The 24893-nt window shown below is 44.7% G+C and overlaps 1 long non-coding RNA gene across 1 annotated transcript; it reads left to right on the top strand.

Annotated features, from left to right (window-relative positions):
- Positions 1-6127: 6127 nt before the first annotated feature.
- LOC132391509 (uncharacterized) lies at positions 6128-11485 on the top strand. Its single transcript, XR_009511254.1, has 2 exons — positions 6128-7115; positions 10364-11485. It is a non-coding gene; the product is annotated as an uncharacterized LOC132391509 (long non-coding RNA).
- The last annotated feature ends 13408 nt before the right edge of the window (positions 11486-24893 follow it).

Here is a 24893-nt window from a genome sequence, read left to right as displayed (position 1 = left end):
CAATAGGCTGGTCCTGGACTTATTTCCACTTGGCATGATTAACTTATTATTATTATTTAATTATTTATGGTTTAATATTGCTATATTTCTTCACTATTCTTGGTTGGTGTGGCTGTAACGAAACCCAATCTCCCTCAGGATCAATAAAGTATGTCTGTCTGTCTGTAAGTGGGAGATCTTCAAATGAAATTTTGAAAGTACAAGGCAGGTATGTGCTTGTCAGAATAAAAGGTAAAGATAGAAACTGTAGGGAACCTTGGTTTTCAAGGGATATTGAGACCCTAGTGAAGCACAAAATGGAGTTGCATAACAGGGATAGGAAGGCAGTTTCTTATGAAGTATAAGAAATGGAAGATAATACATAAGAAATAAATCAGGATGATGAAAAGAAGGCATGAGGTTGCCCTCGCAGAAAAGATGAAGGATAATCCTAAGGGATTATCTAGAGATATCTAGATTATCTAGAGATAGATAAAGAGCAAAAGTATTGCAAGGGGCAAAGTTGGTCCTCTGGAAGACCAGAATGGCAATCCATGTTTGGAACCAAAGCAGACAGGGATCATCTCTATTTACCCAGGAGATGGACACAGAGTCTACTGAAGTGTGGGAAAGCGGAATTTAAACCGTGGACCCTGTACAGGTTAAAGAAGAGGAGATGTTTGCTATCCTGAGGCAGATTAGGGTGGATAAATCTCCAGGGCATGAGAAGGTGCTCCCTCGGACCTTATAGGAGGCAAGTACAGAAATTGCTGGGGCCCCTAGCAGAGATAATTAAATCATCCTTGGTGACAGGAGGAGGTATCAGAGGACTGAAGAACAGCCAATGTTGTTATGCTGTTTAACATAGAACATAGAAATCTACAACATATTAGACGCTTCAAGCCACAAAGTAGTGCTGACTCTAGAAACGGCCTAGAATCTCCCTAACGCATAGCCCCCTATTTCTCTAAGCTCCGTGTACTTATCTAAGGTTCTCTTAAAAGATCCTATGCACCTTTATCACCGCCGTTGGCAGTGCATTCCATGCATCCACCACTCTCTGTGTGACATCCCCTCAGTACACATTTTCAAGCATCTTAAAACTGTGCCCCCTTGTGTTAGCCATTTCAGCCCTGGAAAAAAGCCTTCGGCTATCCACATGATCAATTCCTCTCATTATCTTATACACCTCAAAAAGGCTCTAAACATAAGCAAGGAATTATTGCTTTGAGGATTTGTTTGAAATATACTCAATTATGAGGGTATAGATAGGGTAAATGCAAGCAGCTTTTTTTCACTGAGGTTGGGTGGGATGACAACCAGAGGTCATGGGTAAGTGGGGAAGGTGAAAATTTAATGGGAACATTTGGAAAAGCTCTTTACTGAAAAGGTCGTGAGAGTGTGGAGTGAGATGCCAGCACAAGTGGTGAATATGAGCTTGGTTTCACCATTTCAAAGTTCGGATGGGAGCCTGGATGGTAGGGATATATAGAGCGACAGTCCCCGGTGCAGGTAGCTGCATTAGACAGCTTAAATATTTTTTCAGCATTGACTAGATGAGCCAAATAGCCTGTTTCCGTACTGAACTTCTCCATGTTTCTGTGACAGAGAAGCTGGCCAAACTTGTTTGGAAGTGAAAAGGTAGGAATAACGATGGAGCAGCAATGGCTGGAGTTTCTGGGAGCAATTTGGGAGCTGAGTGATCAATACGTCCCAAAGAAGTGGAAACATTGGAAAGGCAGGAGGACACAACTGTGGCTAAAATGAGAAACCAAAGCCAACTTAAAAGCCAAAAATAGGGCAAACAAAAGAGCAAAAACTATTGGGAAGCTTTTATAAACTAACAGAAGACAACTAAAAAAAAAATCAGATATGCTCAGGGCATTGAATTATGATTTGTAGTCATTAATGAGTCTTGGTTGCACCGAACAGTCTGAGGCATTTAGAGGAACAAAATATCCGGGGCCTCAACATCTCTTGAAAACCAAGGTTCCCTGCACCAGTTACCTTTCAACTTTTATTTTGGCAGCCACATACAAACTCTACACATTCAAAATTCCACTGCTGAAGGACACCCATTTACCAAGTACTCCTTTGCCAGTAATCAGCTTGTCCAAAACAACACTTGTCAGATCCTTCTGGTACTTTTCTCCAATTTAGAACCTCAACCCGTGGTCCAGACCTCTCTTTTTCCATATTTACTTGGAATCTCATGGCATTATGATCACTAGATACAAAGTGTTCCCATACACTAATTTCTGTCAGTAGCCCGGATTATTTCCTAATAGTTTATTCCACACTGCTACGTCGGGAATTCTACATGCTGATTAAGGACACATTTGACAAACTCTACCCCAGGTGAAGGGTCCTGATGAAGGGTCTTGGCCCGAAACATCAACAGTACTTCTCCTATAGATGCTGCCTGGCCTGCTGTGTTCCACCAGCATTTTGTGTGTGTTGTTCTACCCCAAATAGACTTTTTACAGTATGGGAGATCTAGTCAATATTTGGAAAGTTAACATCACTTACTATATTAAGATATTAAGAGGAATAGACAGAGCGGACAGCCAGCGCCTCTTCCCCAGGGCACCACTGCTCAGTACAAGAGGACATAGCTTTAAATTAAAGGGAGGGAAGTTCAAGGGGAATATTAGAGGAAGGTTTTTCACTCAGAGAGTGGTTGGTGCGTGGAATGCACTGCCTGAGTCAGTGGTGGAGGCAGACACACTAGTGAAGTTTAAGAGACTACTAGACAAGTATATGGAGGAATTTAAGGTTGGGGGGGTTATATGGGAGGCAGGGTTTGAGGGTCGGCACAACATTGTGGGCCGAATGTTCTATGTTCTATATCAAAATTTGTTTATTGGCATGGTCTGCGATCTCTCTACAACTTTGTTCCTCTAAATCCCTCAGACTGTTGGATGCAACCAAGTCCCAATAATGGCTACAATATCATAGTTCCCTGTCCTTAGCTCATCTGGTTTTCCTATGATGCTTCCTGCATTGTGATATACACAGCTCAGCACATTCATCGCACCATGTGCAACATTTTGATTGCTGACTTTGTCTGAACAACATCTGTCTGGGTGTCAAGAAAGAAACCTCTCCCTCAATGTCACAAAAACAAAGGAACTGGTTGTATACTACAGGAGGAATGGAGACAGGCTAACCTTTATTGACATCAATGAATCTGAGGTTGAGCGGGTGAACAGCTTTAAGTTCCTCGGCAAAACATCACCAAGGATCTCATGTGGTCTGTACATACTGGCTGCGTAGTATGTGGCTGTGCTCCCCTTTCACCTCAGACGGTTGAAGAAGTTTGGTATGGGTCCCAAATCCTAACTTTCTACACGGGCACAATTGAGAGCATCCTGACTGGCTGCAATACTGCCTGGTATGGGAACTGTACTTCCCTCAATTGCAGGACTCTGCAGAGAGTGGTGCAGACAGCCCAGCGCATCTGTAGATGTGAACTTTCCACTATTCAAGACATCTACAAAGACAGGTGTATAAAAAGGCCTGAAGGGTCATTGGGGACCCGAGTCACCCCATCCACAAACTGTTCCAGCTGCTACCATCCGGGAAACAGTACCACAGCATAAAAGCCAGGCCCAACAGGCTCCTTCCACCAGGCCATAAGACTGATTAATTCATGCTGATACAATTATATTTCTATGTTGTAATGAGTGTCCCATGTACTAATTATTTATTATAAATTACTAGAAATTACTCATTGCACATTTAGATGGAGAAGTAATGTAAAGATTTCTACTCCTCATGTAAATGAAGGATACAAGTCATTTCAATTCACCCTCTCCACTATCTGTTCTGGCATTCTGTCTCCAATGCCTCCTGCAACTTTAGTTTAACCACACACCGCCCCCCTCCCACCACCACACACTAGCACCAGCGAGTCTTACCACTAGAATATTAGAACGCTGCTAGTTTTAATTTCCTAACTAACAAATCCCCTATCAGTCCTTTGACTTTCCTCTACCAGGTAATTCCCCTGAACAGTTTCTAAAGTGTTGTTGTTGTTGTTATGGGGGATGGCCACAAGAGTACTCTGCGACTGCTATTTAACCTCATTCCCCTTCCTGACTCTCACCCAGTTTCCTGCATCCTGCACCTTGGGTGTAACTCACCTCTCTTCATGTCATATCTATCACCCCCTTCGACTCCCAGAAGATCTGGAATTTATCCATTTCCAGCTCCAACTCCTTAAAGTGCAGGGTTACAAGCTGCAGCTGGATGAACATCTTACCGGTGAGGGCGTCAAGGACACTGGAGGTCTCCCCACCTTCCCACCAATGTCCCCTCTAATTTATAATGACCAGTGTACCGAAAAATCTTGGGCTGTGCAATTTTTTCCCATTGACAACAACATATGCATGCTGAATTTTAAAATAGAGAGGCATTTATTTTAACAGCTAGCAAATCACTGTTAATATGAACTTTGATATCCTCTGGGTTTGATCAAGTTCATCTGCACTCTCACACAACCTAAGTAGCAGGCCTGTAGAGAGTTATGAAGGATTTTCTCACTCCAGCTTTTGCACACCATCCATATTTGATTTGCTTGCTAAATGATGCTTTAAAGAGTCAGATTTCCAAGTATCACCCCACTTCCTCCCACTTGCAAGTTCTCCCACAACTTTTACATTGACACAATACACACAGGTAACACCAGTTTCTGTGTTAGAAGAACAGAACATAGAATAGTACAGCACATTACAGGCCCTTCGGCCCACAATGTTGTGCTGACCCTCAAACCCTGCCACATATATAACCCCCCCACCTTAAATTCGTCCATATACCTGTCTAGTGGTCTCTTAAAATTCACTAGTGTGTCCGCCTCCACCACTGACTCAGGCAGTGCATTCCACGCACCAACCACTCTCTGAGTGAAAAACTTTCCTCTAATATCTCCCTTGAACTTCCCGCCCCTTAACTTAAAGCCATGTCCTCTTGTACTGAGCAGTGGTGCCCTGGGGAAGAGGCGCTGGCTGTCCACTCTGTCTATTCCTCTTAATAGCTTGTACACCTCTATCATGTCTCCTCTCATCCTCCTTCTCTCCAAAGAGTAAAGCCCTAGCTCTTTTAATCTCTGATCATAATTCATACTCTCTAATCCAGGCAGCATCCTGGTAAATCTCCTCTGTACCCCTTTCAATGCTTCCACATCCTTCCTATACTGAGACGACCAGAACTGGACACAGTACTCCAAGTGTGGCCTAACTAGAGTTTTATAGAGCTGCATCATTACATTGCGTCTCTTAAACTCTGTCCCTCGACTTTTGAAAGCTAACACCCTATAAACTTTCTTAACTACCCAATCTACCTGTAAGGCAAATTTCAGGGATCTGTGGACATGTACCCCCAGATCCCTCTGCTCCTCCACACTACCAAGTATCCTGCCATTTACTTTGTACTCTGCCTTGGAGGTTGTCCTTCCAAAGTGTACCACTTCACACTTCTCCGGGTTGAACTCCATCTGCCACTTCTCAGCCCACTTCTGCATCCTATCAATGTCTCTCTGCAATCTTCAACAATCCTCTACACTATCTACACCACCACCAACCTTTTGGATTGGATATTGGATATAAATATTTCCCCTGAACCCTCTCCAGGTGACTGATGGTGGTGACTCATTAATGGCAAAGCCAATGAATATGAAGGGAAGGGCAGCAGTCTGTCTCACTGGAGTCTGGCAAATTACAGTCAACATTTTGGGCCAAGTCACTTTGTCAGGAAAGAAGAGATAGTAAGAAATTTGGGAGGGGGATGGGGAGGGGAGATCTGAAATGATAGGAGAAGACAGGAAGGGGAGGGATAAAGCTAAGTACTGTAAAGTTGATTGGGTAAAGGGATACACAGCTGGAGAAGGGAGAGGATCATGGGATGGGAGGCCCAGCGAGAAAGAAAGGGGGAGTGGAGCACCAGAGGGAGATGGAGAACAGGCAAGGAGTGATTGTGAGAGGGCAAAGAGAAAAAGAGAGAAAATAACAAATAAATCAATAAGGGGTGGAGTAAGAAGGGGAGGTGGGGCATTAGCAGAAGTTAGAGAAGTCAATGTTCATGCCATCAGGTTGGAGGCTACCCACACAGAATGTAAGTTGTTGTTCCCCCAACCTGAGTGTGGCTTCATCTCGACAGTAGAGGAGTCCATAGATTGACATATCAGAATGGGAATGGGACGTGGAATTAAAATGTGAGGCCACTGGGAGATCCTGCTCTCTCTGGCAGTGTTCAGCAAAATGGTCTCCCAGTCTGCGTCGAGTCTCACCAATACATAGAAGGCCACACCGGGAGAACCTGATGCAGTAAACCACACCAGCTGACTCACAGATGAAGTGTCACCTCACCTGGAAGGACTGTCTGGGGCCTGAATGGTCATGAGGGAGGAAGGGTTAGGGCAGGTGTAGCACTTGTTCTGTTTAGAAGGATAAGTGCCAGGAGGGAGATTGGTGGGAAGGGATGGGGGGATGGATGGACAGAGGAGTCACGCAGGGAGTGATACTTGCAGAAAGCAGAAGTGGAGGGTAGGGCAAGATGTACTTGGTGGTGGAATCCCGTTGGAGGTGGCAGAAGTTACTGAGAATTATATGTTGGACCCAGAGGCTGGTGGGGTGGTAGGTAGGACAAGTGGAACCCTATTCCAAGAGGGCAGGCAGGTGGATGGGGTGAGAGCAGATGTGAGTGAAATGGGAGAGCCCCTACACAACTCCCTTGTGTCCCCCCCTTCTTACCCCATCCCTTATTTATGTATTATTTTTTCCCTTTTGTTTTCTCTTTTTTTCCTGTTCCTCTCACAATCACTCCTTGCCTGCTCTCCATCTCCCTCTGGTGCTTCATTCACCCTTTCTTTATCCCTGGGCCTCCCATCCTATGATCCTCTCCCTTGTCCAGCTGTGTATTCCTTTACCCAATCAACTTTCTAGCTCTTAGCCTCACCCACCCCCTCCTGTCTTCTCCTATCATTTCGGATCTCCTCACGCATTAGGGATGGCCTCCCGCTCTCAAATCTCTTACTATCTTTTCTTTCAGTTAGTCCTTACGAAGGGTCTCGACCCGAAACGTCGACAGTACTTCTTCCTATAGATGCTGCCTGGCCTGCTGCGTTCCACCAGCATTTTGTGAGTGTTGCTTGAATTTCCAGCATCTGTAGATTTCCTCGAGTTTGTGTTTGGAGGTAGAACAAAGGCGATTTTCTCAACTGGAGATGTAAAAGATTTTGTTCCTTTCTCCGAGTTCCTAATCCTTGCATTTAGATAGCTGGAGCTCAGCTCTGTCTGAGAGATCCATCGGTTCCCATTCCCTCAGCAGCCGGAAGCTCCCCGGGGCCCGTGTACGGATCATGGGGCTGAGAGAGAGGGAAGAGCGCCGGACAGTGCCGGGTTTGCGAGACTCGGTGTTCGCAGTTCACAGCAATTGTCCCTCAGATGGTGTTGCAAAACCACTCTTACCTGAAGCCGAATTTCCGAGGCCTTGCGTGTACTACGCGCACGCGCGATATTCGGCCACAGCCGCATCTCTGACGCATGCGCATTTGATCAGTGCTTCGGCGACGGCGAGAATTGTTACGCAAAGCTTTCTGGGTAATCACGCTGCCATTAAACGTTTCTGCAAATATTGGTTCCACGTCCACACCTCAGTTTTATTTTGTGAAGACTCAGCAGCTCTTTTAACGAAAAAAGCAGCTCCTATACAACAATACAATTAATATCAGCAAACTTTCCGCGTGTTTAATGCCAATATAGAACTTTCTTACAAATGCAAATATTCTGCTGTTGCCTGAAAAGTAGACACATATACACAAAATGCCGGAGGAACTCTGCAGTTCAGGCAGCAACTAAGCAGAGGAGTACCCAGTCCAGGCATGCTAAAGCATCAACACACACAAAATGCTGGTGGAACACAGCAGGCCAGGCAGCATCTATAGGGAGAAGTGCTGTCGACGTTTCGGGCTGAGACCCTTTGTCAGGACTAACTGAAAGGAAAGATAGTAAGAGATTTGAAAGTAGTGGGGGGAGGGAGAAATGCAAAATGATAGGAGAAGACCAGAGGGGGTGGGATGAAGCTAAGAGCTGGAAAGGTGATTGGCAAAAGTGATACAGAGCTGGAGAAGGGAAAGGATCATGGGACGGGAGGCCTCAGGAGAAAGAAAGGAGGGCCCTGAATGGTGGTGAGAAGGGATAGGGGGGACAAGTGGACAAGGGACATCTGTTCCCACCGATCTCCCTCCTGGCACTTATCCTTGTAAACAGAACAAGTGCTACACCTGCCCTTACACCTCCTTCCTCTACACCATTCAGGGCCCCAGACAGTCCTTCCAGGTGAGGCGACACTTCACCTGTGAGTCGGCTGGTGTGGTATACTGTGTCCGGTGCTCCCGGTGTGGACTTTTATATATTGGTGAGACCCGACGCAGACTGGGAGGCCGTTTCGCTGAACACCTACGCTCGGTCCGCCAGAAAAAGCAGTATCTCCCAGTGGCCACACATTTTAGTTCCACGTCCCATTCCCTTTCTGATATGTCTATCCATGGCCTCCTCTACTGTCAAAATGAATCCAAACTCAGGTTGGAGGAACAACACCTTATATACTGGCTGGGTAACCTCCAACCTGATGGCATGAACATTGACTTCTCTAGCTTCCATTAATGCCCCGCCTTCCCTTCTTACCCCATCCCTGACATATTTAGTTGTTTGCCTGTTCTCCATCTCACTCTGGTGCTCCCCCCACTTTCTCCTGAGGCCTCCTGTCCCATGATCCTTTCCCTTCTCCAGCTCTGTATCACTTTCGCCAATCACCTTTCCAGCTCTTAGCTTCATCCCTCCCCCTCCGGTCTTCTACTATCATTTTGCATTTTCCCCTCCCCCCACTACTTTCAAATCTCTTACTATCTTTCCTTTCGGTTAGACCTGACGAAGGGTCTCGGCCCGAAACATCGACAGCGCTTCTCCCTATAGATGCTGCCTGGCCTGCTGTGTTCCGCCAGCATTTTGTGTGTGTTGTTGTTTGAATTTCCAGCATCTTCAGATTTCCTCGTGATGCTAAAGTATCTCGGCCTAAACGTTGTCTATTTATTTCCCTTCACATTTCCTGCCTGATCTGTTGATTTTCACCAGTATTTTGCAGAAATTAACCACCTTTTTCCGATCAACTAGTTTCCAAATGTTTCTGGTCTTTCACTTGTAGCCAAATCCTGCTGGTCTGATTGCTCTTCTACCTCTTCCTTGTAAACTCTAGACCCCATCTCCCTCTGGAGCCCCAAAGCCCTAACTCATGTTGGCAACTGTTTGGTTTCTGACTCTGCTCCACAGAAGGTTCACTCGCTAGCCTGCTGTCAGACTTTAGAGGTGCATTGCAACAACCCAGCCGTCTGATGCATGGTCCTTTGACATTAGTAAAATGGCCCAAAACTTTCAAAAGAGCAGGGAAGAAGGAGCTTGACCACCTTAGTCTGGAGCCCTGAACATGGTCAAAACCATCATCTTATTCAGTCTGGAGGTGTATAAAATGATGAGAGACATTGATCGCGTGGATAGCCACAGGCTTTTTCCCAAGACAGAAATGGCTAACATCAGGGAGCATGGTTTTAAGGTGCTTAGAAGAAGTTGCAAGGGAGCTGTCAGAGGTAAGTTTTTTTTTACACAAACAGTGGTGGGTGTGCAGAATGCACTGCTGGTGACGGTAGTGGAGGTGAATACAACAAGGTATCTTAAGAGGCTCTTAGATTGGTACTTGGACCCTAGAAAAATAGAGGGTGATGTGGTAGGGTAATTATTGGCAGTTCCTAAAGTAGGTTATTACATGGTTGGCACAACATTGTTGGCGAAGGGCATGCAATGTGCTGTAGATTATATGATACTTTGAAATTCAAGGGAAATCTCTTCTCCGATGGAGTGGTAACTAGTTGCAACCTGTCATCATATTGAGTGAGAGGGTAACGGCAGGGATAGATTTTAAAATACTGATATGGAACAGAAACATTGGCAGGGACCAGATGAACTGAGTGGCCTCTCTAGTGTACATTGTGAGTGCAGTAGTCAGTAAGTACCTGCAACACGGGATTTGATACAGAACTGATTTATCTTTCACAGATCCACAATATTAAACACCAGTCTAGTTTAAGACTACCATCAGCAGAATGGACTCCTCCAATGCTCAGCATCCAGGGTTCAGTCCTGGATGCGACTAGCAGCCGCAAGAACTGCAGAATCTGACAGTAACAGTACCTCATGAATCTGCAGCTGCCTTCAGTCACCATGATGGTTAAACATTTAACACAGAGCTGATTTGAACTTCCTTCCTGATGTGAATTTGCTGGTACTGCAGCAGCTGGGATGATTGACTAAAACTCTTTGCTCATTCCTCACAGATATGTGGCTTCTACTTATTGTGAACTCACCGGAGCAACACAAAGTGGGTTAACTGAATGAGTCTCTTCGCACACATGGAGCAGGTGAACGGCCGCTTCCCAGTGCAAGGCTGTTGGTGTATCTGCAATGGCCGACTGAAACCCTTCCAAAATGAGAGCCAGTGAATGACATCTCACTGCTATCAACACCATGGCAATGTATCCAATCAGATCACGGACATCGACATATGTTCAGGTTCTCCTTGTAGCGAGTGGGACACTGTCTTCTCCACGTTCAAGGATCTGTGGCATTCAAGCTCTGGTGAACTGACAGATACAGTGGAACAAATGTGCTGTTATGTTTCAGGTTCCCATACACAAATCCTTTGATTTGTCTACACTGTTAAAAGTTTACAAAGCATGTCAGTGGGTGAAGGACAACATTTTAACAGATAATTTTAGTCTCCATGGTGCCTTCTGTTAAAAACACTGTCACAGCTCAAAACATTTTGGAGGAACAAGACTTCATCTTCTAACTGGCTACAGTTCCGGCATCAGGCAAAATATCAAACTCTCTACTTCCCTCTCTGTATCAAAATGGATCATTCCTCCCCTTCATCAGTCTGTGACTTGCCTCAGTTGTCTGACTCCTTCGCATTCTGAGCATACACCACACACCCACTAAGATCACGTTGTATTTACATGGCTGTGACTAGAGACTTTCTGATTATTATGCCCCTCCTGGCATCTGAGTCAGCAATGCTATTGAACCTCGGGAGTAGGTGATTAGGCTTTCTTGTTGGAGATCGATAAACTGCCGGTAGTGTGTGGCTGGGTGAGTGGGTTGTTTTCAGAGTGGAAGGAGGTAGCGTTTGGAGTACCCCAGAGATCAGTCCCTGACCACAGTTGTTCACAGTTTAGTGGCCTGGCGGAGGCAGCGAGAAGTCCCAGTCTGCTGATGACACAGAAAGATTGGAGTTGGGGGAGGGGAGGCTATTCATATGCAATTTCGTAGCTTTGCAGTCAGTACATAGTGCATTGTGGGGCTGCAGTGGCGGGTTCCATTGCTGGGATCAGTGTACAGTCACTGTGGGCTATGAGGATTTTGTGAATAAAGCACCATTCTCCAATTTAGAATTTCAAGCTGTGGAGCAAGCCTATCATTTGTATATTTAAGTTGTATTTATGGCATTGTGATAACCAGATACTACAGCCCTCCTCGACCCCTCTATCTAGTCCTTTCAATATTCAACTTCATTCATAAATTTGGCCACAGGGCCATCAATACTGCCATCCGATGTATTGACATAGAACATAAACAGAAACGTTGGTAACCCAGACCCCTGTCGACCTCTGGGGTAGTAATCTCAGGATTGCTGCCTGCACCACATGCTAGCGATGAAAAAATAGCATGATCAGGCATATTGATGTGTGGCTGAGAGATTTGTGTAGGGGACAGGGCTTCAGATTCCTGGATCATTGGGGCCTCTTCTGGGAATCTACAACCGGTACAAAAAGGATGGGTTACACCTGAACCCAAAGGGGACCAATATCCTAGCGGACACATTTAATAAAGCTGTTAGTAGGAGTTTAAGTGAATTTGGCAGGGGGCTAAGAACTAGAGTGATTGGGCAGAGGAAGGGAAAAACAGAAATAAATCAAAGATAGCGTGCAACAGAGATTATAGAAAGAACAGGCAGGAGATAAAGCTCAATCAAAGCTAGTGGCATGAGTTACAGGGCAATAGAGTCATGGTGCAATTGAAACAGAAAGCAACAAATACAGGACTGAGCGTTTTGTATTTGAATGCACGCAGCATAAGGAATAAAATGGATGATCTTGAAATTCAGCTACAAATTGGCAAATATGACGTTGTTGTCATCTGTGAAACTTGGCTAAAGGATGGCTGCCATTGGGAGCTGAATGTCCAAGGATATAAGGTGCTTCTGAAAGATAGGTTAGTAGGCAAAGGAAATGGTGAGGTATGTGTACGAGAAATAATATTAAATCATTGGAAAGAGATGACATAGAATTGGAAGGAGTTGAGTCTCTTTGGGTTGAATTAAGAAATGGCAAGGGTAAAAGGACCCTGACAGTTGTATACAGGCCTACAAACAGCAGCCGGGATGTGAATTGCAAATTTAGCAAGAGATAGAAAAGGCACGTCAGAAAGGCAATGTCATGATAATCGTTGGGGATTTTAACAAGAAAGTGCATTGGGAAAGCCAGGTCAGTACTGGACCTCAAGAGAGAGAATTTGTAGAATGTCTAAAGGATGGCGTTTTAGAACAGCTTGTTATTGAGCCCATGAGGAGATCAGCTTTGCTGATTTGGGTGTTGTGCGATGATCATGAGGTGATAAGGGTGCTTAAGGTTAAGCAACCCATAGGAAACAGTGATCAGAATATGATCGAGTTCACACTGAAATTGGAGAGGGAAAATTAAAATCCAATGTGTTGGTATTTCAGTGGAGTAAAGGAAATTAAAATGCACGAGAGGGGAACTGGCTGAAGTTGACTGGCAATGGCTGGAGCTTCTGTGAAAAATGAAGTGCAAGACAGGGAAGAAGGACACTACTGTGGCTGACAAGTAAAGTCAGAGCCAAAGTAAAAGCAAAAGAGAGTGTGTACAAGGAAACCATAGCTAGTGGGGAGATAGAGGATTGGAGAGCTTTTAACAACTTGCAGAAGAAATCTAGGAAGGTCATTCGGAAGGAAAAGATGAATTATGAGAGGAAGCGGGCGACTAATACCAAAGAAGATACTAAAAGTGTTTTAAGTATATAAAGTGTAAATGAGAGTCAAGTATAGACATAGGACCAATACAAATTAATGCTGGAGAGAGATGAAGAGGTGGCAGTGGAAGTGAATCTTCACAGTGGAAGACATCTGCAGTATATCAGACATTCAAGAATGTCAGGAAAGAGAAGTTTGTGCAGTGAAAATTACAACTAAGAAGGTGTTCAGGAAGCTTAATGGTCTGAGTGTGGATAAATCTCCTGGACCTGATGGAATGCACCCTTGGGTTCTGAAGGAAGTAACTGGAGAGATTGCAGAGGCATTAATGATGATCTTTCAAGAATCGACAGAATTTGGCATTGTACTGGATGACTGGTAAATTGGAAATGTTATCCACAATTTAAGAAGGGTGGGAGGCAGAAGAAAGGAAGCTATAGTCCTGTTAGCCTGGCATTAGTGGTTGGGAAGTTATTAGAATCGATTGTTAGGGATGAGATTACGGAGTACCTGAGACACATGACAAGATATGCCAAAGCCAGCATGGATTCCTGAAAGGAAAACCCTGCCTGAGAAACCGACTGCAATTTTTTGAGGAAATTACAAGCCGGGTAGACAAAGGAGATGCAGTAGGTGTAGTGCACTTGGATTTTCAGAAATCCTTTGACAAGGTGCCACACATGAGGCTGCTTAACAGGATAAGAGGCCATGGAATTACAGGGAAGTTATTAGTGTGGGTGGAGCATTGCTAGTCGGCAGAAAACAGAGAGTGGAAATAATCCTATTTCCACTGCCGGTTACCAGTGGAGTTTCACAGGGGTCGGTGTTGTGACCGCTGCTTTTTACAATGTATGCAAATGATTTGGACTATGCTATTAATGGATTTATGGCTAAATTTGCCAATGATACAAAGATAAGTGGAGGAGCAGGTAGTGTTGAGGAAACGGAGAGCCTGCATAGAGACTTAGATAGTTTAGGGGAATGGGCAAAGAAGTGGCAAATGAAATACAAAATTGGAAAGTGTATGGTCATGCACTTTGGTGGAAGATATAAACAGGAAGACTATTATTTTGATGGGCAGAGAATTGAAAATGCAGAGATGCAAATGGACTTGAGAGTCATTGTGCAGGATACCCTAAAGATTGAGTCAGTGGCGAAGAAGGCTAATGCAATGTTGACATTCATTTCTAGACGTATAGAACATAAGAGCATGGATGCGATGGTGAGGCTCTAGAAGGCACTAGTGAGATCACACAGACTATTGTATGCAGTTTTGGGATCCTTATTTTAGAAATGATATACTGACATTGGAGAGGGTTCAGAGAAGATTCACCAGAATGATTCCACGAATGAAAGGTTTATCGTATGAAGAATGTCTCACAGCTCTTGGGCTGTATTACCTGGAGTTCGGGAGAATGAGGGGGATCTCATAGAAACATTTCAAATATGTCAAACATTTCAAAAAAACTCGAGGGGCCGAGTGGTCTACTTCTGCACCTATTGTCTATTGTCTATTGTCTAAAAGTCCTGAACAGATTAGATATGGCAAAGTTAATTTCCCATGCTTAGAGATTTTAGGACAAGAGGGCACGACATCAGAATTGAAGGACATCTATTTAGAACTGCAATGCGGAGAAATTACTTCAGTCAGAGGGTGGTAAATCTGTGGATTATGTTGTGATGAGCAACTGTGGAAGCCAAGTGATTGGATGCATTTAAGGCAGAGATAGATAGGTTCTTGATTAGCCAGGCATCAAAGAGTATGGGGTGAAAGCAGAGGAATGGGGATAACTGAGAGAATTGGATCAGCCCACAATTGAATGGTGGAGCAGACTCAATGGGACGAGTGGCCTACTTCTGCTCCTCCATCTGATGGTCTTATCATCTTATGGATTCACACGTCTGTGCATCTCCATTTCAAATTTTCAAAAAGTATGTACCTTTCAATATCTTAAACACGTGGATTTCTGCACATGGTGGAAATCCAAAGCAACACACACAAAATGCTGGAGGAACTCAGCAGGTCAGGCAGCATTTATGAAATGAATCAACAGTCGATGTATTGGGCCGAGACCTTTCTTCAGTTCTGGAAAGTTAGGGGGAAGACACCAGAATAAGATGTCGTGTGGAGGGGAAAAGTGACAGATGAAGCCAGGTGTGTATGAAAGGTAAGGGGCTGGAGAGGAAGTAATCTGACTAGAGGGGACAGTGGAGCACAGGGAAAACGGAAGCAGGTTGAGATGCTGTGTGAGGTGATAGGCGGGTGAGAATAGGCATGGGGCCAGAGTGGTGAATGGAAGGAAAAGGGAGGGGGATGGATGTTTTTTACTGACATTCATGACATCAAGTTGGAGGTTACCTAGACGGAAAATAAACTGTAGCTCCTCCATCTTGAGTGTAGCTTCACCATGGCAGAAGAGGAATAAATGGACCAAAAATGTCAGAAAGGGAATGGGAATCAGAATTCAAATGTTTGGACGCCGGAAAGCTCCACTTGTGGATGGAGTGGTGGCACTCCATGAAACCAAACCCAATTCATCACGGGTCTCCCCAATGTACAGAAGCCCGCATTGGCAGCAGGAAACACAACAGACAACCACAGTAGTTTCACAGCTACAGTGGTGCCTCACCTTGGAAATATGACTGGGGCCCTGACTAGTGGTGAGGGAGGAGCTGAATGGACAGGTGTAGTACTTTGGCCGCTTGCAGGGAAAGTGCTGGGAGGGAGATCAGTGGTGAGGGACAGATGGAAACGGGAGTCACGGAGGGAGTGATCCCTGCAGAGTGATGGGGATGCGAGGTAGTGATATGTTTGTTTGTAGCATCCTTTTTAAAATGGATACAGCCCATCCGTGCTCAACTAACCTTCCTGCTGCTGCAATAGCAATAGAATTCCACTTGTCCTTCCCTACCACACAATGACACTCCACAATCAACATATTCAGCTCATGTAAGTGGGCAGTTTGCTCCACCTTGTCCATGGAGTTTCACAGCATCGATATCTGTAGTGAGGTCTACGATGTCCATGCCAGTGTTTCTGTCCACGCCGATCTCTTTAATTCTCTCATCTTACAGCAATAAATGTTCCTGTGATGGGGAAATATCTCTGTCTATCTGTGCTTCTGCCTATCGATCTATTTTTCTATCTTTCATCTATTTTTCTGTTCATTTGTCCCTCACAAAAATACGCACACACACACGCACACGCACACGCACGTGCACAGACACACCAATGGAACTTAATGTTTTTGGATTTTTTCAGTTTTTCAAATATTCTCCGCTTATCTTTTCACTGTTCACTGCACTTAAGGTATTCGGGAGTATTTATTGAAATTCATACAAAAGCGCCAACTGGAGTTGAGTAAGAACTTTGATAACGTTCTCCAAATTAGGCCAGCTCGGGGTGGCAGGAAACATAGATCGAGGGGAACTTGGCTTTGTGGATACTGAAATGACTTGACCATGGAAGGCAGAGAGTAGTGGTAGAGTGAGCGTATTCTCTCTGGAAGCCGGTACCCAGGAGTGTTCTGAACCAATCTGTTCCGACAACCCTGTTCATTGTGATTTTTACTGCACTCAGAAGGTGATGCGAATGCGGATGCAGGTTCAATTGTAGCATTGAAAAGAAGTTTGCATGGGTACATGGATGAGGGAGGTATTGATATCGATAGTCTGGGTGCACGTGGATGGGTCCAGACACAAAATGGCACAGACTAGATGGGCTGAAAGCCCTGTTTCTTTGCTGTAAGAATGAATTACATTGTGCATCCTACACATGTCCATATCCCAGGAGATTTAAATCATTCCAACGAAATGTTCTAAAAAACAGCAAATACAAGAAACAATCAACAGATAAAGAATATTTGTGAAGAGGAACAAAGTTAGTGTTTCAGCCCCAACACCCTGTGTTGGAATAGCTTCAAACAATTTCTGATTTGATTTCAGGTCTCCAGCATCTTGAGTGTTACTTAAATTTTCATCTGCTCACAGACAAATGACAGTGAGTGGGAATTTTGAAACGCAGTGAGAATACTGAACCTAAGATAGATAACCAATGATGCAAACACTGAACAGTTCATTCCCGGTACTCACTAGCTCTGTGTATTGAGATTACCTCACAGGTCTATTCGATCTTTCTGCTCTTTTCTGTCTGTGGCCACTTGACCCCTCTAACCATCAACATGATGATGGCTGCTCTCCCATCTCAGCCGCATGTTTCTGACCAATCCTTATTTCCTCAATCCCTTCGGTCTCCACACATCTCCACATCATCCTGCTTTATGTGAGGATGATCACTGAGTCTTCACCACCCTCTGTGGTGGGAATTTACAGACATACACCACCCTCAGAATGGAAACATTTCCCCTCTTCTCAGTCCTGGACAGTTCACCCCCTTTTTCAGAGACTGGGTTCTCTGGTTCAACCGGTAATGATGTTATGCATTTCAGTGTGCTCACCTCTCAGTCTTCAATTCTCTAAATAAAAGGGTTATCGTGTTTAATCTTTCTTCATAGATGACCCCATCACTCCAGGGATCAGTCTGGTGAATTTTCATTGCACTCTCTATAACAAAAAACTCTCTAACCTCTTTGTTAATCCTCTGTGGAATTAATTTCCATCTTCTGCAGCCCTGTGTTGCTCCAACCACTCACTTCCCACCCCGTCACTATTTCCACCTTCCCAACTCCCCCCTCACCTGGATCCACCTCTCACTCCCCAGCTCTTGCCCCATCACCACCCCTCACCTCTTTTCTCTGACTATTTCACGTCTAGAGGGATAGTCTGGGCCCGAAATGCTGATGATCCATTTCCCTCCACAGATGTTGCCCGACCCATTGAGTTCCTCCGGCAGTTTGTTCTTTGGTCTATATAACCCATGTTAGTATGGGGAGTGGGATTTTACACCATATTCCAGGTACAAACTCAACAAATCCCAAATAATTCTCACCTTGCCCAGACCATTGGCCTCGCTTGCAGGTCAACAGTCTGCTGGTGTTAGCCCCACAATGTGGTGAATCCCTCTGCTTACCACCACCATGGACTCAGACATTTCCACAGATGAGACCCTTCTGATCCTCATCTCCCACTGGGACAAACATCCTGTCCTTTTGTTCACACCATCTTTCCTTCTTACTCCTGCTGGTTTCGTTCCCTCCGTCCCTGGGGAGCTGGCATCAAGCCTACTCGCCAAGTGATCTCCTCCAACCTCTCAGCAATACATCAGACTCCAGCCGCAGGAGATGCTTCACAAACACCTCCAACTTCCTTCAGAGGGAAATGGAAATAAATTAAAAAGTGAACATTTACTTCGGGATCTGAGAGAGGTGCTGGAGTGAGGGATGATTTCAGCAGGGGTAATGCCCTCTCCACAGGCCCGTCTCTGCTATTGGGTGTAACCAGTGATTGACATTCCTGTGCACCGATGGGAATAACGCAGCTGTTCGTCAGTTGTCAGCGCTGTGGGAGGGGTGGTCATGCGATTAATAACCTAGCCGTTAATCTGATAAAATTCAAGCAGAGCTGCGCGTGGGTGTCGTAAGACACCGCGCACGCGAGGGCAGATCCCGCTGTAAGGAACCCATGTGTGACGTCTCCGGTGGGGAAGCACCTAGGTGGGTGTTTCTTATAATTTCAGTGGGACAACAACATTAATCATGGGTTTCATCGCTGAATCCAGTGTTGTGAGATGTAAAGTCCCCTGTTATGTGTCTGATTTGTTGGTGGAGTGAGCAGTGTGGTGTTTGTCTCGATTTGGGTCACAACACCAGAATTGTCAGCGGGGTCTACACACAGTGTATTAGTCAACAGAAAACCTCTCGTCCCTGCAGTCTTTGTCTCCTGATAAACTCAACACCCTGACAGTGTGAACCACAAGTACCCCTTCCCCGCCTGCTCCGTATTATCAGATATTTCCCCCATCCTTCTCAGTCCTGAAGGAGGGTTCAACTGGAATTGTCAACTGTTGACTCTTTCCAGTAGATGCTGCCCAGCTTGCTAAGTTCTGCCAGCATTTTGTTTGTGTTGCTCTGAATTTCCAGCATCTGCACACTTTCACATGTTTGTGATTTACCTCTCCATTGTTCCTCTGGCTTCTGGACACTGGTACCTCTGTAGGGACCTCTGGACATGGGTGGTGCTACCGTGAACCTCCTGCTAAATGCAGGCGCATTGCTGACCGCAGCTGTCACCGGCAGTTCTCCTCTTTGGGCAGTGGTGAGGAAAGGGTCGATCCCGGGAGTATGTAAATTGGGGACCTATTGCAGTGGGAAGGGGCCGGGACCGAGCTGTGCCAGACAGCTGGAGGCTCTGCGCCCGAGCCTGGGCTGTGGGATCAAATAGTTGTGGTTCCCAAGCTGGGAGGGGGTTTGGGGTGAAGGGGATCTGCCTGTGTGTAGGGGTACAGGTTATGGGTGAACTGTGGAGGGAAGGGTGTGAGACCCCAGCCCTGAAAGGGATGAAGGGAGTTCAAGTCTGTTGTGAGAAAGTGGGATGTCCTTTCAGTGAGCAACAATTCTCTCTTCATATGAATTACTGATTAAGTTTGCTGTTAATATTGTGTTTGTTACAAAGCCCCAGAGTCTGGGAAGAGCTGTCATCATCATGGGCTGTTAGTGCATATTGGGATGGCAGTCGGGTGTCAGTGACCTCTGTATCAGAGAAGGACACGTGTTTGTACATCTGCTTGTGAGATATAAATGTCCTTAACAGTGGATTCGGATCTGGTGGAATGTCTGGAGTTTGCAAAGGAGAAGGGAATAGGGAAGGGGCTGAAGAGAAGAGTTTTAACCAGCAAAGCATGGTCCGGGGTGAAGGGGTACAGGAGCTGCCTGATAGATCATTTTAATTGCTTTTTATATAATCTCACAGATGGTGACTGAGGAAGAGGCATGTTGAGGGAGGTTACCCAGAGGTGAGCAGGTCAGACATGGTATCAGGAGAGTGACAGTGTGATTTCCTGTGTCACAGGTAAAGACAGTCATCCCAAGTTAGGAGTTTGTGTGAAGATGCAGATTTGCTGGGGGTGCAGGAAAGAGAACACACCAACAAGTGGAACTTCCTCCAACTCGCCTCGCTACCTGAGGCTCCACGCATTTGTCCTTGAGCTTTATGGCTGTTGTGTCTTCTCCCCGATTGGGGTGGGTGAGAAAGGAGAACATACCAGGTTCTGGGGATCTTTGATTTCACTGCCTGCTTTACCGAGGGACTGAGAAGTCTAGAGTGGCAATGGTTTCTGTGATGGGCTGATCTGTATCCAAAGGTCTCTGCAGTTCCTCACAGTCACGGGCAGAGCAGTTACCATCCAAAAGCGTGAAGTGTCCGGATGGGAAACTTTCTATGGTATTTGACAAAAATTTGTTGAGGGTCAAAGTATATATGGCAAAGTACTTATTGTTTATTCGAACTTTGTCATTTTAGAATCTTCTATACTGTAGTATGTACTATTAATTCAGTATCTATGTATTGCTGGAGGTTCATCAGTGATTGTCCTTGATGAATTCCTACCTGGTTCTATCAACTCATTCCTGCCCATCTTGTTCAACCTCTGTCCAGTCTCCTCACCCCGCTTCAATGATATATATGAACCATCTGGGTCAACCTCGGCCCATCCTGTATCCCACTGCCTCAATGTTATCTATCAGCAATTTGCCTTCTAACCCATGTTTTTATTGTGAAGTGTTTGGCCTTGCTGAGTTATTTCCAGAATCGGTTTTTGTTAGCTGGAATGCCAGAAGGTCGTCAGGTACCAGTTCTGTTGTGCTTTGATGTACAGTTTTTGAACTGTAACTGGCTGACACACTGCAGCATTTTACTAGCAGCAAAGTGTACTGGGAGAGTTAGTGCTTGGGCTATGATCCTGTAACCTACATTCCAGTCATATGGAACTGTCGGTGTTTTGGCTTTGACTTTGGTTAGTGCTTCTACAGATGGCACTGAATGTTTGTCCTACTGCAATGAAGAAGAAATTTTGAATAGCTGGATATTGGTTGTGGGGAAGTCATGGATTGCACTACCCAGTGTGAGATGCGGGGATGATATGTGAGACTCTCAGGGTGGATGAGTGGCAGATTCAGCTGTGTGAATCTGTGAGGTTGGGTCCTGGGATATTACAGTTTTTGTTCCAGGTAAAATGGACCCAGGGATCGAGCTGCTTGGGCTTATGAGGTGTTGAGAGAGTATTTCTGTTCTGGGATCAAATGTTTGTTTCTGGAGTTCCTTTGGAAGCAATGATGCTAATCTGAGGAGAGGATGAGTTCTTATTCAATCCTCACAGGGAGAGACTATGAATAAATGGGCTGTTCCATGTTTGCAACAGTAAAAATAGACCCGTGAGTTTGGCGTTCAAACTGTACTTGGAAATCCCCCATCCACCCCCTCACTGCCACCTGTCTGTCACTCGGTGGAAATTAGGCAGAATCTCAAGTTGCTGGAGATCTGCACTAAAAACTGAAAATGTTTGAAGTCATTCTGATGAACCATTATTAACCTGAATTATAAAGTTTGTTCCTCTCCCCACAGCTGTTTCTTTCCTGCTGAGCATTTCTGGTAATTCCAGTTTCTTTTTATTACATTCACCCTGGAATGGTTTATATTTCTCGAAATGGACCTGTTTTAACCTAGGAATATGGAAGTGGCTCATTCTGTGATAGTAGAACAGTAAATAAACCACAACTTTTCCCTGTAAATTACGCTGGTACCAAATTGTCTGTTATTCCTGGAAATGTGTTCAGTACAGTTGTTGCAAACAAGGTTGACAAGAATAATCTTGGGAATCTCAGCTTTATGTATAAGGAGCATTTGATGGCTCTGGATCTGTGCTCAATGGATTTCAGAGGGATGGTAGGGAGATGGATGGTTAAGTAAACATACCGAATGCTGAAAAGCCTGGATACAGTGCACATGGAGAGGATGTTTTCATTAGATGGAGAGTCGGTGATCTGACAGAACAGTCTCAGAATTTCCCTTTAAAACTGAGATGAGAAATTTTTTTTGGTGAAAAGATGTCTGATCTCTGGAATTTGTTGCCGCACAGGAATTGCTGGAATTTGTTGAGGCTGCCATTTGGGTACATTTACGACAGAGATCAATGTATTCATGATTGCTAAGTAGCTTCAGGGTTACAGGAGGAAGGCAGGAATATGGTGTTGGAATGAAAATCAGCCATGGTTGAGTGGTGGGGCAGACAATAGACAACAGACAGTAGGTGCAGGAATAGGCCCTTCAGCCCTTCTAGTCATCACTGCCATTCACTGTGATCATGGCTGATCATACACAATCAGTACCCCATTCCTGCCCTCTCCCCATATCCCTTGACCCGCTATCTATAAGAGCTCTTTCTATCTCTTGAATGCATCCAGAGACTTGGCCTCCACTGCCTTCTGGGGCAGAACATTCCACATATCCACCACTCTCTGGGTGAAAAAGTTTTTTCGCATCTCTGTTCTAAATGGCCTACCCCTTATTCTTAAACTGTGGCCTCTAGTTCTGGACTCACCCATCAGCGGGAACATGCTTCCTGCCTCCAGCATGTCCAATCCCTTAATAATCTTATATGTTTCAATCAGATCCCCTCTCATCCTTCTAAATTCCAGTGTATACAAGCTCAGTCACTCCAATCTTTCAACATATGACAGTCCTGCCATTCCGGGAATTAACCTTGTGAACCTACACTGCACTCCCTCAATAGCAAGAATGTCCTTCCTCAAATTTGGAGACCAAAACTGCACACAATACTCCAGGTGGAGTCTCACCAGGGCCCTGTACAGTTGCAGAAGGACCTCTTTACTCCTATACTCAATTCCTCTTGTTATAAAAGCCAGCATGCCATTAGCTTTCTTCACTGCCTGCTGTACCTGCATGCTTGCTTTAATTGACTGATGTACAAGAACACCTAGATCTTGTTGTACTTCCCCTTTTCCTAACTTGACTCCACTTAGATAGTAATCTGCTTTCCTGTTCTTGCAACCAAAGTGGATAACCTCACATTTATCCACATTAAACTGCATCTGCCATACATTTGCCCACTCACCCAACCTGTCCATGTCAACCTGCATTCTCATAACATCCTCCTGACATTTCACACTGCCACTCAGCTTTGTGTCATCAGCAAATTTGCTAATGTTACTTTTAATCCCTTCATCTAAATTATTAATGTATATTGTAAACAGCTGCAGTCCTAGCACCGAACCTTGCAGTACCCCACTGGTTACAGCTTGCCATTCCGAAAGGGACCCGTTAATCACTACTCTTTGTTTCCTGTCAGCCAGCCAATTTTCAATCCATGTCAGTAACTTCAATCCATGCCCCTAATACCATGTGCCTTAATTTTTCCCACTAATCTCCTATGTGGGACTTTATCAAAAGCTTTCTGGAAGTCCAGGTACACTACATCCACTGGCTCTCCCTTGTCCATTTTCATAGTTACATCCTCAAAAAACTCCAGAAGATTAGTCAAGCATGACCAGATGATTGAATCACCTAATTCTGTTCTTGTGTCTTATGTCTTACCATGACTAAATGATGGCACCTTCTTATCCCGTATCGTTTTGTGACGTGTGAGGGACAATAAAAGATTGTTCACTCAGATCATTATATTTGCCTTCAACGTTTTAAATTTCAGTGAGTTTTGTTTTTAGTAACATTAAGCAGAAATGGTTGGTTCTCCTCTTTAATGTGCTTCATTATCTTTCACGTTAAAGTTAGATTTGCGGTAAGAGATTTATTGGAAGAAAATCCCCAACTGGAAGCAAACCACGACTGAAGACGACGGAACAGCAACAGGTGAATCAGTCCGAGGATTGAGAGCTTCAACTGGAGAGAACCCATCTGACTTGGAGAATCCAGTGATTCAGTCAGGAGAAAGTTTGGTGAGTCTCATTTACCTAAAAACACTGGTCCTTTAGACATTACATACCTGTACAAAGGAAGGTAGGAAATAGTTGGAGTGAGACTGAATATGCCTAGAAGAATCAGTTATGCCTCTGTCAGACCCAGTTGCAACCACTCCAGGTCTGGTACTGTGCTTCCAGCAGCCCAGACCTTTAAAACCACTCCCACTGTGTGGAAGTCGAATCCAGATAAAGTCACACAGAGACCATATAGGAACAAACTCTTATTCCAAGCTTACTCAGTTAGTCGCTCAAAAAGGAACAGTTTATGACTGTTCCTGCCCAATCTACTAACAGACTAACAATTCCTGTTACACCACAGATATATCCGTCCAGCTACCCCCTACACAAGACAGACTGGAGCCAAAGTCATTTACTACATGACAGCCCCTAAAGACAAATCACAAAATAGTCATAATGGCTTACACACACAGAACAGACTGAAGCTGTCCTATCTCTACGCCTGAGTGCACAAAGAGATCAGCATCCTGAAACCGTAGCCAGCTACCCTCAGGAAGAAATTTGGTTCAGCATGGCTTAGCACATCTGTTGATCATCAGCACTTTCTTTCAGAAAAAACAGGCTGCTATTGTTTAACAAAGTGTTAACCCTTTTATAAACTTTATTATTCCCTCTTTTTGATTATTACACGATCAAAAAAGCAGTATTTTTTTTTTACAGAGAAATCAACCAAGTACAGCATTGAATTATCAGTGGGCAAAAACAGCGTACAACAGTATTTATAACAATGATATGTACAACTATTAGGGCATAATGCAACATCATGCCCCACATGTTACTGAACAGGCCTTCAAAGACCACCATTTTGACCCTTCTGTGAACCCACGTAAATCCTGCCCTACTTTCTTGATGCCGTGAATCTCTTTGGCTGTGTGCTCGGAGAGGGATGTAATGTTACTCGACTCATTG

This window comes from Hypanus sabinus, chromosome 3 (genome assembly GCF_030144855.1).
Source record: "Hypanus sabinus isolate sHypSab1 chromosome 3, sHypSab1.hap1, whole genome shotgun sequence".
Lineage (NCBI taxonomy): Eukaryota > Metazoa > Chordata > Chondrichthyes > Myliobatiformes > Dasyatidae > Hypanus > Hypanus sabinus.
Note: the sequence above shows the minus strand (reverse complement) of the source record. Positions and strands in the feature narration are given on the sequence as shown.